The sequence below is a fragment of the Zootermopsis nevadensis genome, unplaced genomic scaffold (assembly GCF_977971745.1).
Source record: "Zootermopsis nevadensis isolate Lab colony 2312 unplaced genomic scaffold, Znev_1.0 Znev_ptg000076l, whole genome shotgun sequence".
NCBI lineage: Eukaryota > Metazoa > Arthropoda > Insecta > Blattodea > Termopsidae > Zootermopsis > Zootermopsis nevadensis.
Window position 1 is genome coordinate 379,865 of NW_028259207.1, and position 16,407 is coordinate 396,271.

General features: G+C 39.3%; 1 protein-coding gene across 10 annotated transcripts in view; it reads left to right on the forward strand.

Annotated features, from left to right (window-relative positions):
* Positions 1 to 7,656, forward strand: part of LOC147871006 (structural maintenance of chromosomes protein 6-like) — a 32,197-nt gene extending 24,541 nt beyond the window's left edge. For 8 of the 10 annotated variants that reach the window (XR_015532934.1, XR_015532935.1, XR_015532927.1 and 5 more), the window contains 2 exons: positions 16 to 75; positions 1,686 to 3,529. The gene's annotated coding sequence lies outside the window, so the exon portion shown is untranslated. Of the gene's footprint in view, positions 1 to 15; positions 76 to 1,685; positions 3,530 to 6,288 lie in introns of those variants that run through there. The other 2 variants (XR_015532929.1, XR_015532932.1) reach the window with 2 other exon arrangements.
* Positions 7,657 to 16,407: the final 8,751 nt, after the last annotated feature.

Consider the following 16,407-nt stretch of genomic DNA (forward strand, 5'->3'; position numbering starts at 1 on the left):
TGGTCTGTGTTTCAGAGGAAGTGCTCCTTTCTGAGGAAAGGGCCACAGAAGAGGAAAAAATGCACTTAATTGAAGGTGAGTTCAAAACAAATGCACGTTGCATTAGTTTTGGTTTTGTAATTATGAAAAAATAAATATTGTAGATGGGTGATTTTCTTTCCAAACACTTCGCAACAAAAAAAATTGTTTTCATATTAACAGCTGCATTATTATCCTGAGTATCTTAGGTTCTCCTTACTTCCACAAATTGTATATCTTATATGTCAACAGAGCTCTTCAGCATCATAATTGTCACACTTGCTTATATGTTTTATAATCACAAAGTAATGTGCGTGTTACACCTGTTATACGAAACAAGCCTGATTCTTATTTTGATTGACGAATTTTAAGTTTGTCATCTTACTTAAGTATTTGGGTTTGAGTTAAAACAAATTGGACCTGTGCACATATCTAATTATTACTTTAATATCAGTTTGTTTACATTTTTATGCTATGAATTGAATATGTTCCTTATAAATACTGTATGACATGCTCTGAAAACCATTTTTCTTTTAATAAGACCAGTGAAAGTATACATTTGTTACAATATATTTCATTTGTTTCACCATTGACAATTATATCGAAGTTACAGAACGTTACTCCACAAGAAAATATGATGTGTTATTTCTGGTAGTTGTTTGAAGATGATACAGAATGAAATTTGAAAGGATTCACCATCTAAATAACTCTACTAAGGATTAAGGAGTTGTACTCAAAGCAGATTAAGGAAGGTTATCTGTTCTTTGTTGAAGCAAATTATATTACTATTATCTGGTTGTGGCAACAGCTTCTTCAGGACATTCTGCAGGGAATGAGGTTTCAACAAGTCAGATCTCTACCCTTCTGCCATGTGCCATTGGCGTCAGTTCCTTTGTTACTCCAGAAGGGTGGGTTAGGCAAGCAGGACTAGTCCTTGGTCTCTGAAGTCTCTCAGGCTTACCCTGTTATACTTCTTTTGGGGGTATTCCAAGAAATGTGACTAGAATTTCACAGTTGTCATCAGCATTTACTGAAATGAAGGAACAGATATGTAGTATTTAGCAGACATTTGAATATGTATCCTGTCACTAGAGGTGCCCATGTATGGGACAATTTCAAATTTTCATGTTCCAGAAATTTAAATGAAAGTAGTATTTCTCAAGAGAATGGCATAGCAGGTGCAATTGGACTTTGTATAGAGAACTTGCCAGATGAAATGAAATGCTACTATATCAGGACTTTGCTCTCTTTGTTGAGGATGTGAATATCAAAATTGAGGTTAAGTCATTATTCTTTAATTTATATACATTTTGTTTATTGTCATTAACATGTAATTTTCAGACTTTGCTTGCAGGACTGAATTTTGAACTTGATTTAAAGCTGTTTTATATTTAAGTATATCAGGTGTGACAGATCATAAGATTTTCTTACTATGTTCTACTGCATTTCTTGTCATTAAGAGTTAAAATATATATGAATAATTGCTGCTGCCTCTTGTTACAGTATTGTAGTTTATTTATTAACTACAATTTAAATTGCATTATAATAATTAAATCAATTTGAATTTTGGTTGATTTGAATACAGTATACACTTACAGACACAAATTAGTGATCCGTAAATGTGGATTTAATTATGTTTGTTCATTTTATAAATTTAATTATTGCAGGTGCTGGGAACTCTTTGGTCACGAAATAAATATGACGAGTGAGTTTATTAAGAAATCGCTTGCAGTGTCCAAGTGGAATGACTTGTTGAATAGTTATGTGTATGGGATCCATGACTTACTTTTATACTACCTAAAACGTGAGCTGTCCGATGAAGAAAAAGAAGGTTTGTAATTACACTGGCACTTTTACATGCGTATTCTTAAATCTCTGAATTTGAATCGCTGTTCGAACTGAATAGCCGTGAATATGAGGAATAGACACATTGAAGGTAGGATTCAGCTCCACACGTAGCAGATGGATTTTAAGGAAAAAAATATAACTGGATTTAAATTCTGCATGCTACCCTATAATTCCAGGCACATTTTCCAATGCCTACACAAATGGCATCATCACTCCCCTTTGGTTAATTGTGTGAAACTTGCAGGCGTTCCGGTTATGAGCATAGGAAACTTGTTACTCTTCATGATAGCATGAAAATGTTGCCACATGTATAGAGTGAAAAACACCAGAGACAACTATTCTTGAGTAACTGTACCCCCTCCCCTCAGTGTCTGTTCTTCCATCATATGTAAAATGAGACTCGCTAGGAAGAAATTATGGTACCTACATTTTTTTAGTTCCCTTACCTGTGACGTTGTTTATTCCTACCCATCACTTTCACACACAGAATCAACATAATTCACTGGGATGATACACTACAGACTTTTTTATAATTAATAATCTTCATTGATAGAAAGGGGATCTGGGGTAGCTGAGTCAGTATAGTGAGTGATTATAGACTTGACAGCCGGGGGTTTGGTCCCCAACATAGACAAAGGGTTTTTCCTCCTCCTGTCTTTTCCTGAGGGCTGACTACCTGCCCCTATCTAGTGTCGAGGTTAACACCAAGTGCCTACATGGTGTGTAGTGGGACATAAGAATGATAATAATACAAAAATAGAAGTTGCGTATTTAAACATGGACTTTCATGCTTTTTCTCCAATTTTTCTTTTTACTATTGATAATTATTTTCATAACTTATTCAGCAATCAGTAATTAAATCAGTTGAAGCAGTATAATTTTAGATAATATTTCCATAAAAGTAATTAATTACAAATGTATTCTGGCCAGAGAACAATAACTTTAATTTGTTCATTAAATTTCTTCTATTCTACCTGAGCATTTGTGGGTAATCTAAGGTTGCTTATGTTTGTCCCTAAAGTTTGGGACTGAAAAATGTAGTCCGACTGATATTACACAGTGATGAGCCTGGCCACTATTAAAAAAATTGTTGCCTGCTTGCAGTAAGTTAAGAAAAGTTTGTAATAAATTCTGTGAAATATAAATTGAAGGGACATAATTTGTTTTGCACTAAAATGTATTTCATATCCATGTAAGCAGTTGATATTATTATTATTATTTCAGTTGTGTACTTGATTTTAGATGTCTGTTCCTTATCCAAATACCTGATCACTGGATCATTTGTAGATACAAAATCTTCAATGATTTAAGTCTAAAAGTCTGTATAGTTTTCTTATTGCCACCTGAAGCCATTCTGTCATGCTTATCTTTGCCGCTGCGAAGCACCATTTCTCTACCTCAGCCACTTGGCTATTTTTATTGAATTATTTCTCTTATCATGGAAGCATATCATGATTACTTTAAGTGTTAATTATTTTAGTGAAATATATTAAGTTGTCACACTCCTTAATGGAAATAGGAAAGCAACACACCTCATCCTGATGTCTCAGCCTATCATCATTTACAGTTGGCACTGCGATTGTATTTAATTTGATGTTTTAATAAATGTAAATTGGAAAGTGATGATTATAATAACAGCATTAAAATCCCTGTATAGACGACAGTATGATTGTTTATTGCACAGCTCGGATCATCGTAAACCCTCTCGGCTCTTGTATTACTATTGGAGGAACTTGGATAATTAAAGCATGTCAGTTTCCCTTTTCATTTGTATTTTAAGTTACCAATCAAAGAACTGAATGAGACGTAGTGTCATATTTGGTAGCTGGGAAAAACTGGTAACAAGTTTAATAGATAAAAAGATGTTATCTTTCGAGGATGAACATCTCGCATCGGTTCTACAAGTTTATACATTCATGTGGCTTAGATTTACAAGAGTACCAACATACAGATATTGTTCAGTGTGGATTGCAGGAACATAGAAATAGTCACGTTTACAAGAAAGCATTGAAGATAGCTAGAACTTTATCTGGAATTCTTGTAAGTTATGTGTGATTGTTATTTGATTATGTATGTAGAATTGTAAGGATAACGTTTTGTGCAATCGAATATTTATAGGTTTCAGGAGCACGTGTATGAAATTTGTGAAAAATAGGTTTGGGGCTGAATATTAAAGCTGTTTCTCCTCTGAATTGGAAAATAATCTCGACGAAGTGACATACGGTCTCCCCGGACAACTTCATATGCAACAGATGAAAAACAAAAGCTGTTTTGTCAGTATATATCGCGATATGAAGACGTATGGTGGGTATGGCTCCATGCGGTTTCAGGGCTGTTCTGAAAGCTGTGATGACGAGAAAAGGATGCCAGATTTTGTCGAGAATTGAACCCAAGTCCTTTGAAGGAAGCAGAATTGTTGGTTAGTTAGACTTTGTTTTATTCTTTAAATTGTAAATTATTTGTGAATGAATCTAGCATTTGCTTTTTATGAACGTGACATGAAGTTTTAAGGATGAGTTGTGTAATTAGTAATTAGCATTTTTTCACAGTCGATAGTAGTAGCAGCTGTTTCATTAGACTAATCCTCGCCTACTAACTGTTTTCCACAATTTTGCTTCACATATTGATCACAAGGCATCGTCTTGATAAGAGATATCATAAATCAAATTTTCGAAGGAAGCTGTTTTACCAGCTAACCTAGAACCTTAATAGTGCAGTGGCGTTCGGCCGCTCCAGTGGCGTGTGGCTGTGAGCGTGATTTTAGTTAAATATTCTTGACTCGTTTATTGATTTTCGTTTTTTAGCGACGCTTTATCAACTGCATTATGGATAAGGTTATTTATGAATGATTTATTTCCAAGTTGTCGTACCCTGTTTTTTTAAAAAGGTACTATCATTGCTACCTGTTTGGAACGACTGTCGTTGATTGATTGTATATTTAACTAAGTTTAATCGACTGCGCTGGTTATTTAGTGTACAATAAAGCTGTCTCTTTAAAATTTCATCCTGGACGTGCTGTAATCTTTGTAAGTTAAGGGAACATAGACTGAAATGTATTCGATCTTATTCTTTTTTTTATTGGCAGTTGAATTTTAAGGAGAACGTTTTACGTAAGGGGGCTGCAGTTCACAAATAACTTGGCATTATTACATTTTCATGCAAATTATGATTCACCCACGTAGTACTATGATTATGTCGTTAAAAATTTCAGAAGATTTAAATTAGCTCAGTGTAGTATCCAGTGGTGGTTTCCTGAGAACATGGTAATGGACGTTCGGGTTTATGTAAAAGACGGGGGGGGGGGGTTTCACCAGCTGAGCGACTCTTAGCTACTCAAGAGGGATTCTGATCGGGAAATATATAGTAAATATTACCAGAGTAAAATATTTATTTATATGTTAAATTGACAAATTCTTGTGAAGATTAAATTACGTAATTAGGATCTTCATACATTGTAATGAAGGTTTGCGTAATGGAATTACATGAAAAATGTAATTTGCCCTGGTATAATTTATATTTTTAAGTTTGTTTATTAAACTAACTTTTTACTTTTAAGGAATACAGAAGTTTGTTGGGAAAATTAGATGCCAAGATTGTGTTTGTTGTGATGTTTGACATGAATGTTGACCTTGAAGACTGGTAAGTAATTTGTTTTAACAATCAGCAAAGTTGGATCTTGTATTTATGGGTTTTTGTATGAATCTCTCCGTTAACAGCAATTATTTCTTTGAACATCGTTAACCAGTTGGCCTTTGGAATGGTCAAGTGTTGTGTTTTCTTCGCGGTACGGACTGAATTCTTAAATTATATTTTTGATTATAAGGTTAAGGAGACTTCAATGATATTAGGTTTGATCTGGTGTGAACTTTTGTCGTGATATTTTTGAGCATTCGATTTCTATGAGACAGGGAATTTCTTGCACTGATGAAAGGGGAATTGTTCAAAGACTCCAAATAGGACGGGATTTTACCGACCATAACTTTAACTTTCAGGGATATGTAATACTTCTATATCGATCGACACTTCAAAGAGATGTCCACAGACAATTTTTTTTCTGGGATTGATTTACAGTATTTTGGTTCTTCTCATGTCATGGAACACTAGCAGCTGAAATTGATATATTTTTTAATCGCTTACGTTTTAAGAAGTACTAAGGTCGATTAACGAATATTATGTCATTACAATTCCTGGACCAGGGAGTGAAATTAGGCTCCTCTGCCCGACCCAAGAAAATATGTATTTTTACCTGAAGATGTGAGCAGATCCAGCTACTGAAACGTGGTGTCTAGTTTTAGTATATTGAACGATGGAGTAATTTAATGATTTCAGTACAGATTATTTTAAGAAGAACTCGGGGCGAAGGACATATATAGTTTAGCTAACTACAAAATTTCTTGTTGTTGTTATTTGTTGATATTTCAGGTTCTGATGGTTTACCGAAATTTCGGAGCTGTTTCAAGGCAGTCGCATCTGAAACGTCGGCCAGTGTCTGCCACAATACACGGCGTAGCAGCCAAAAAGACGGCCATCTTCATGTTGGTTTATGGTTTGGACAAATGAGGTTTTACCTCTGTGACAAAATTGGTTTGATAATGTGATTCTGAGTTAACATTGTTTTGATTTAATAATTTTTGTATCCTTTTATTTATATAACTATAGAACTCGTTTTAGTTTTCATGTTCTAGAAGCAGTTTTTACCTGTTTTTAGTGACACGATACAAAATAGCCCAATATTTTATTTAATTATGCTCGTAATCTGTTATGAGAAACATTATTTTGTGATACGCGAGTTCTGTTTCGAAATATTAGAATGACCTTGAAAAATCTTATCAGCCGTCACGCCCTCACTTACCCCACTGGATCGACTTTTACCCATGGGTTTGGTTCTTCATTTACCCTGAAATATGCCCCATAGCATTTAAATAATGCCATGGATGTCGAAATTATTTGCTTCCCAATTACAGCAATGTAGGATGTTCAACAGAACAACCAATCATCTTGTTCGCTCGTTTACAAATGATGTTACGTCATCTGAGTGAGATCCAATATCGGGTCCATTACGGAATAGTGGCTGCTGCACTGTTTTATGGACGATAAGAATTAGGCACTTGAGATAAATAATCAATTTAAGTTTTATGAAGATAACTATATAGTCTGATAGATATTGACTGATATTTCAGAGGCGATTGCCCTGATGATGGAGGCAGTAATAACATCCGAAACATCGGTCATGATCTGGTGAAACAGTTCATTAACCAACAGTTTCCTATGGTGGCGCGTCGTGTTCTCTTTGAGGTTGGAAGCAGATTCTCATTTCGTAATTCTCGATGCCCTGATAACGCAGACAAACTTCTTTTGTGGTTCATTCGCATTTTAATTTAATTTACTAAAAATCATGGAAATTAATTTGCGAAGTAGAAGAAGTGTTTCTGTTGGTCTCGCTATGTATGTCTGTCTGTCTGTCTGTCCGTCAGTCTTCTGTATATTACTGCAGAAAGAGGTAATTATACAGATTGTATATTCATGTTGTATTTTTATAACTCGAGAGATTTTCCAAATTGAAACGTAATTAATTATATGTGATTAGGATATGTTTCCCCACCGTTTAAATATTTTCCCAACCAAAATTCTATATGCATTCTTCACTTTCTGTTCTTCCCCACATTCCCAGCACATCTTAAATTCATAAATTTCACTTGTGCTCATACTGTTTGTCTTGTCTTTTGTGGCACCCTATACCAGGGGTTATTGCCCCGCAGCTCACTTAAAATACAAAATCTTGACATCGAAGTTCAGAATGATGTTTTATAGAAGTTCACACATTTATTCCAGCATCCACGTCAAACTTCATGACCCTAGTGGTTGTTGGCGAAGAATATTTCCGTAAACGTAGCATTTCTATTCAAATTTGGATTTACATTTGGTTTGTGACTCGTTATTCCCTTCGTGCTGATAACAAGTTCTCATAGAAGTCAAATCTGACATGTAGGCAACCTCCCAAACACCTGCGCCTTGCGGGCTAGTCCGATGATAATGGAATGGCAAGCTGTTTTGTCGTCAGCTTCTCAAGACTTGGGACAAGAACTTCTCAAGACTTGGGACAAGTGACTTCTCAAGAATTGGGACAAGAACTTCTCAAGACTTGAGACAAGGACTTCTCAAGACTTGGGACGACTGACATCTCAAGACTTGGGACAAGACCTTCTCAAGACTTGGGACAAGTGACTTCTCAAGACTTGGGACAAGAAATTCTCAAGACTTGGGACAAGTGACTTCTCAAGACTTGGGACAAGAACTTCTCAAGACTTGGGACGAGTGACTTCTCAAGACTTGGGAGTCTAGTCCTGATAGGGATGGGACAGGTCAAATTTAGAAGGAAAATTTTTTGAAATTCTTCAAAAAATCAAAAAACGCTGCAAACCTTCTGAAATGCACACAAAACCAAAAATTTTCGGAAAATTCGGAAAAAAATTAAAAGTTGAAAATTTTCAAAAATTCTTAGTTTTGTGCGCTTTTTGGACGATTTGCCACGTTTTTCGAAATTTTTCGAAAAAATTGAAATTTCTCAAATTTGAGAATTTTCAAAATTTTTCGAAATTTAAAAAAAATTAAAAACGACTGCAAATGGCGTGAAACGCGAAGAGAACTAAGAATTTTCGAAAAAATTGAATTCAGCTAAGACAGGTGAGGCACAGCCCTAAACAAGCAGACAAGTCTTGGGACAATAACTTCTCAAGACTTGGGACGAGTGACTTCTCAAGACTTGGGACAAGTGACTTCTCAAGACTTGGGACAAGAACTTCTCAACACTTGGGACAAGGACTTCTGAAGACTTGGGACTTCTCAAGACTTGGGAGTCTAGTCCTGATAGGGATGGGACAGGTCAAATTTAGAAGGAAAAATATTCAAATTTTTCGAAAAATCAAAAAACGCTGCAAACCTTCTGAAATGCGCACAAAACCAAAAATTTTCGGATAATTCGGAAAAAAATTAAAAGTTGAAAATTTTCAAAAATTCTTATTTTTGTGCGCTTTTTGGACGATTTGCCACGTTTTTCGATTTTTCGCAATTTTTCGAAAAAATTGAAATTTCTCAAAGGGGTACCCCTTCGAGAATTTTCAAAATTTTTCGAAATTTTAAAAAAATTAAAAACGACTGCAAATGGCGTGAAACGCGAAGAAAACTAAGAATTTTCGAAAAAAATTTGAATTCAGCTAAGACAGGTGAGGCACAGCCCTAAACAAGCAGACAAGACTTGGGACAATAACTTCTCAAGACTTGGGACGAGTGACTTCTCAAGACTTGGGACGAGTGACTTCTCAAGACTTGGGACGAGTGACTTCTCAAGACTTGGGACAAGTGACTTCTCAAGACTTGGGACAAGGACTTCTCAAGACTCGGGACAAGTGACTTCTCAAGACTTGGGACAAGAACTTCTCAAGACTTGGGACAAGGACTTCTCAAGACTTGGGACAAGTGACTTCTCAAGACTTGGGTGTCTAGTCCTGATAGGGATGGGACAGGTCAAATTTAGAAGGAAAATTTTTTGAAATTCTTCAAAAAATCAAAAAACGCTGCAAACCTTCTGAAATGCACACAAAACCAAAAATTTTCTTAAAATTCGGAAAAAAATTAAAAGTTGAAAATTTTCAAAAATTCTTAGTTTTGTGCGCTTTTTGGACGATTTGCCACGTTTTTCGATTTTTCGAAATTTTTCGAAAAAATTGAAATTTCTCAAATTTGAGAATTTTCAAAATTTTTCGAAATTTAAAAAAATTAAAAACGACTGCAAATGGCGTGAAACGCGAAGAAAACTAAGAATTTTCGAAAAAATTGAATTCAGCTAAGACAGGTGAGGCACAGCCCTAAACAAGCAGACAAGTCTTGGGACGAGTGACTTCTCAAGACTTGGGACAAGTGACTTCTCAAGACTTGGGACAAGAACTTCTCAACACTTGGGACAAGGACTTCTGAAGACTTGGGACTTCTCAAGACTTGGGAGTCTAGTCCTGATAGGGATGGGACAAGTCAAATTTAGAAGGAAAAATTTTCAAATTTTTCGAAAAATCAAAAAACGCTGCAAACCTTCTGAAATGCGCACAAAAACAAAAATTTCCGGAAAATTCGGAAAAAAATTAAAAGTTGAAAATTTTTTGAGAATTTTCAAAAATTTTCGAAATTTTAAAAAAATTAAAAACGACTGCAAATGGCGTGAAACGCGAAGAAAGCTAAGAATTTTCGAAAAAAATTGATTTCAGCTAAGACAGGTGAGGCAAAGCCCTAAACAAGCAGACAAGACTTGGGACAATAACTTCTCAAGACTTGGGACGAGTGACTTCTCAAGACTTAGGACAAGTGACTTCTCAAGACTTGGGACAAGAACTTCTCAAGACTTGGGACAGGTGCCTTCTCAAGACTTGGGACAAGAACTTCTCAAGACTTGGGACGAGTGACTTCTCAAGACTTGGAACGAGTGACTTCTCAAGACTTGGGACAAGTGACTTCTCAAGACTTGGGACAAGAACTTCTCAAGACTTGGGACGAGTGACTTCTCAAGACTTGGGAGTCTAGTCTTGATAGGGATGGGACAGGTCAAATTTAGAAGGAAAATTTTTTGAAATTTTTCGAAAAATCAAAAAACGCTGCAAACCTTCTGAAATGCGCACAAAACCAAAAATTTTCGGAAAATTCGGAAAAAAATTAAAAGTTGAAAGTTTTCAAAAATTCTTAGTTTTGTGCGCTTTTTGGACGATTTGCCACGTTTTTCGATTTTTCGAAAAAATTGAAATTTCTCAAATTTGAGAATTTTCAAAAATTTTCGAAATTTAAAAACGACTGTAAATGGCGTGAAACGCGAAGAAAACTAAGAATTTTCGAAAAAATTTGAATTCAGCTAAGACAGGTGAGGCACAGCCCTAAACAAGCAGACAAGACTTGGGACAATAACTTCTCAAGACTTGGGACGAGTGACTTGTCAAGACTTGGGACAAGAACTTCTCAAGACTTGGGAAAAGAACTTCTCAAGACTTGGGACAAGACCTTCTCAAAACTTGGGACGAGTGTCTTCTCAAGACTTGGGACAAGACCTTCTTAAGACTTGGGACAAGTGACTTCTCAAGACTTGGGACAAGAACTTCTCAAGACTTGGGACAAGACCTTCTCAAGACTTGGGACGAGTGACTTCTCAAGACTTGGGACAAGAACTTCTCAAGACTTGGGACAAGTGACTTCTCAAGACTTGGGACAAGAACTTCTCAAGACTTGGGACGAGTGACTTCTCAAGACTTGGGACGAGTGACTTCTCAAGACTTGGGACAAGTGACTTCTCAAGACTTGGGACAAGAACTTCTCAACACTTGGGACGAGTGACTTCTCAAGACTTGGGACAAGTGACTTCTCAAGACTTGGGAGTCTAGTCCTGATAGGGATGGGACAGGTCAAATTTAGAAGGAAAATTTTTCAAATTTTTCGAAAAATCAAAAAACGCTGCAAACCTTCTGAAATGCGCACAAAACCAAAAATTTTCGGAAAATTCGGAAAAAAATTAAATGTTGAAAATTTTCAAAAATTCTTAGTTTTGTGCGCTTTTTGGACGATTTGCCACGTTTTTCGATTTTTCGCAATTTTTCGAAAAAATTGAAATTTCTCAAATTTGAGAATTTTCAAAATTTTTCGAAATTTAAAAAAAATTAAAAACGACTGCAAATGGCGTGAAACGCGAAGAAAACTAAGAATTTTCGAAAAAATTGAATTCAGCTAAGACAGGTGAGGCACAGCCCTAAACAAGCAGACAAGTCTTGGGACAATAACTTCTCAAGACTTGGGACGAGTGACTTCTCAAGACTTGGGACAAGTGACTTCTCAAGACTTGGGACAAGAACTTCTCAACACTTGGGACAAGGACTTCTGAAGACTTGGGACTTCTCAAGACTTGGGAGTCTAGTCCTGATAGGGATGGGACAGGTCAAATTTAGAAGGAAAAATTTTCAAATTTTTCGAAAAATCAAAAAACGCTGCAAACCTTCTGAAATGCGCACAAAACCAAAAATTTTCGGAAAATTCGGAAAAAATTTTCAAAATTTTTCGAAATTTTAAAAAAATTAAAAACGACTGCAAATGGCGTGAAACGCGAAGAAAACTAAGAATTTTCGAAAAAAATTTGAATTCAGCTAAGACAGGTGAGGCACAGCCCTAAACAAGCAGACAAGACTTGGGACAATAACTTCTCAAGACTTGGGACGAGTGACTTCTCAAGACTTGGGACGAGTGACTTCTCAAGACTTGGGACAAGTGACTTCTCAAGACTTGGGACAAGGACTTCTCAAGACTCGGGACAAGTGACTTCTCAAGACTTGGGACAAGAACTTCTCAAGACTTGGGACAAGGACTTCTCAAGACTTGGGACAAGTGACTTCTCAAGACTTGGGTGTCTAGTCCTGATAGGGATGGGACAGGTCAAATTTAGAAGGAAAATTTTTTGAAATTCTTCAAAAAATCAAAAAACGCTGCAAACATTCTGAAATGCACACAAAACCAAAAATTTTCGGAAAATTCGGAAAAAAATTAAAAGTTGAAAATTTTCAAAAATTCTTAGTTTTGTGCGCTTTTTGGACGATTTGCCACGTTTTTCGATTTTTCGAAAAAATTGAAATTTCTCAAATTTGAGAATTTTCAAAATTTTTCGAAATTAAAAAAAAATTAAAAACGACTGCAAATGGCGTGAAACGCGAAGAAAACTAAGAATTTTCGAAAAAATTGAATTCAGCTAAGACAGGTGAGGCACAGCCCTAAACAAGCAGACAAGTCTTGGGACAATAACTTCTCAAGACTTGGGACGAGTGACTTCTCAAGACTTGGGACAAGTGACTTCTCAAGACTTGGGACAAGAACTTCTCAACACTTGGGACAAGGACTTCTGAAGACTTGGGACTTCTCAAGACTTGGGAGTCTAGTCCTGATAGGGATGGGACAGGTCAAATTTAGAAGGAAAAATTTTCAAATTTTTCGAAAAATCAAAAAACGCTGCAAACCTTCTGAAATGCGCACAAAACCAAAAATTTTCGGAAAATTCGGAAAAAAATTAAAAGCTGAAAATTTTCAAAAATTCTTAGTTTTGTGCGCTTTTTGGACGATTTGCCACGTTTTTCGATTTTTCGAAAAAATTGAAATTTCTCAAAGGGGTACCCCTTTGAGAATTTTCAAAAATTTTCGAAATTTAAAAAAAATTAAAAACAACTGCAAATGGCGTGAAACGCGAAGAAAACTAAGAATTTTCGAAAAAAATTGAATTCAGCTAAGACAGGTGAGGCACAGCCCTAAACAAGCAGACAAGTCTTGGGACGAGTGACTTCTCAAGACTTGGGACAAGTGACTTCTCAAGACTTGGGACAAGAACTTCTCAACACTTGGGACAAGGACTTCTGAAGACTTGGGACTTCTCAAGACTTGGGAGTCTAGTCCTGATAGGGATGGGACAAGTCAAATTTAGAAGGAAAAATTTTCAAATTTTTCGAAAAATCAAAAAACGCTGCAAACCTTCTGAAATGCGCACAAAAACAAAAATTTCCGGAAAAAAATTAAAAGTTGAAAGTTGCAGCGTTTTTTTAATTTTTGGAAAAATTTGAAATTTTTTTCTTCTAAATTTGACACGGCCCATCCCTATCAGGACTAGACTCCGTCGGACTGTCTGCTTCACACAGTCTAAGCCGTACTCAGTCTGTGAGGCAACCGGTATCTGCTTTACACGGTGTGTAATTCACACGTCTGTGCTTGACTCCGTCTCTGGTTAACAAGGTCTCTGCGTCACTCGTCCTGTGCCTCACCGGTCTCTGCTTGATGCGGTGTGTGCATCAGCATGTACGTGCTTGACTCGGTCTCTGCCTCACCCGATCTCTGCTTCCCATTTTCTGACTCACCACGTCTTCGCCTCTCTCTGTCTCACACCTCTCTGCTTGTTTCGGGATTGTGCCTCACCCGGTCTCTGCTGAACCAGGTGTGTGCACAGACGGCCTGGCATATGTCGGGTGATACAGAGAACGTATCTTGCAGAGAGCGAGTCCGTTAGACACCGCGTCCGACAGAGAAAGGGCTCGGCAGTGACAGGGTCGTCCAAGACCGGTCCTGGCCTGGATATTGTGGAAAATTTTTTGTCAAAAACTTTAGTTTTCTATGCATTTCATGCCATTTTTAATTTTTTTAAAATTTCGAAGATTTTTGAAAATTTTAATTTTTTCGAAAAATAAAAAAACGTCGGAAATCGTCCAAAAAGCGCACAAAACTAAGAATATTTGCAAATTTTCAACTTTTAATTTTTTTTCGAATTATCCGAAATTTTTGGTTTCTGTGCGTTTCATGCCATTTGGAGCCATTTTTAATTTTTTGAGAAATTTCAATTTTTTCGAAAAATCAAATAACGTGGGAAATCGTCCAAAAAGCGCACAGTGAACCGAAATTAACCAGTCCCTCGGAGGCCGCCCAGGCCATAAAGGGACTCAAGTTTGGCAAGGCTCCGGGCCCCAACGGTATACCGAACAGGGTCCTGAGACATCTCCCACGTTTGGGCGGGGTTCTTCATAGCCGCAGCCTTGACGACGCGGCCACCACGGACTACGTGGTTCCACCCAGGGCCCAAGTTCTCCTGTTCGAGGGAAGGCTTAGCTGGCGCCGATGTGGGCGCGTGGAGATGCCGTCCTTTCGGCCGCGTTCCTCTTTCGCACGCTGTGCAGCGGCCGCCTTGGCTTCCTTCCACGTACTGCAACCTCTATAGTTCGCAGTGTGTTTGCCCCCGCAGCACTTAAGCTGCTGCTTATGGGTGGCACACGACCCGGATGGGTGAGCGTCCCCGCACCTGGGTGCATAACCGCAGTTCCGCTGCGTGTGCCCGAAGCTTTGGCACCGCTTACACTGCATGGACCCCTTCGGTGCGACATACGTTTCCACCTTGACCCGCCACGTCGGTCCCCGTGCTACCGACACAATGAAATGTGGCGAAAGGGGACGGTCACCGTCCTGGTCCATGGCCCGGCGCCTCGATCGCAGTTGCAGGACTCCCTGCAGAGCAATGTGCATGGCGGCCAGCTCATCGCGTATCTCGGCCTCGGGCATGCGCACGCACCGAACCTCGGGGAGGCAGAATGTGTGAAAACTCACACCTTCGCCCTCACCAAGGGACCGTAGGACCCTGACGGTGGCCCGGAACCCGTCGGCGGTCTCACGCACAAGAATCACGAGATCTCCCTTCATCTGCGCCACGATCCCGCAGGCCGACTCCGCGCGAATCCACTTGAGCGTGCGAAGAAGCGGCGTCAGATGACACGCCAGTGAGCGGCCCGGGGAGACCTGCACCCAAGTGCCTCTCCTCCATCGAGGAAGCGGGTCCCGGCTGAGAGCTTCACTGTCCCGCTTGGCGGGGTGAGGTCCGCGGGACGACTTCACGTCCCTCACTCCTTTAACTTCTTGCGAGGCCGCGGCTTTAGTGGGGAGCGGTGCCGAGGAATCCAACCCAGCAGTCGCCCAGCCACTACCCCGGTGTACGCCGCGCTGACCTCGGCATAGCTGCCGGCCACGCGAGGTGGCTTGTTCGCTCGTGGAGGTGGTTGTTGCTACCGCCTGGCCATCGGGCCGATGAACTTTCGCCGGCTCCGGACAGTGGCCCGGGCTCCAACGAACCGCTCGAGTTGGACAAGTGCAACTCGTTGGCTCGAGTAGGCCCTCCGACCACGGCTGTTGCTGCTGCCCGCTCTCTTCTTTTCCGCGGCGATGGCGTCCAGGAGCTGCTTCCGGACCTGCTGGAACAGCTCAGGGAGGTGGGCCTTCAGAAAGGCCAGCTCACCTCCTTCCATGCCTCGCCGAGTGTTGATGAACTCTCCGTGGACAACTATCCCAAATAATCAGCCGTCCAATACTCTAACCTATCCATGCCAATGGGGTGTGAGGTGCTAGGTTTATAGGCCGGAAAGTGAAAGGTGTAGCCTGCCCCGAGGCAATGGGAGTGGACCAATGGTAGCACGTGGGAGAAAGTAGAGAGAGAAAGGTTGAGTTTGGTTGGATGGATCTGCGCCCTGGAAAGGGCTAAGATAGTGGTCTGGGGGTGAGAGTGGGAAAGAAAGTGGAGATAGCAAGGTTGGGTTTGGTTGGATGGATCACGGCCCTGAAAAGGGGGCATTTCAGTGGTCTGGTTGGTTCTGGCGGCGCATTCTTGCTCGCTCTCGGAGTCCTCGAAGTGTGTGAATAAGATGCTTCCAGGTGAAGTCCATCTTCCCTGTTAAATTTATCGGGATGTAGTTCGATTTCGATGGCTTCCCTTATTATCCGATCCATGTAGCTGGTTTTTGAGGAGAGGATAGAAGTGTCCTCGAGCTGTATATGGTGTTCAGCAACCGCAGATTTCTCGGGCCGCCCGAGCCGAATGTGGCGTTCGTGATCCTTGATCCTGGCCTCAACAGAACGGCCTGTCTGGCCGATGTAGTCTTTACCGCACTCGCAGGGAACGCTGTATACGCCAGTCGTCTTCAGTCCTAGGTCGTCCTTTACCGGCCGGAG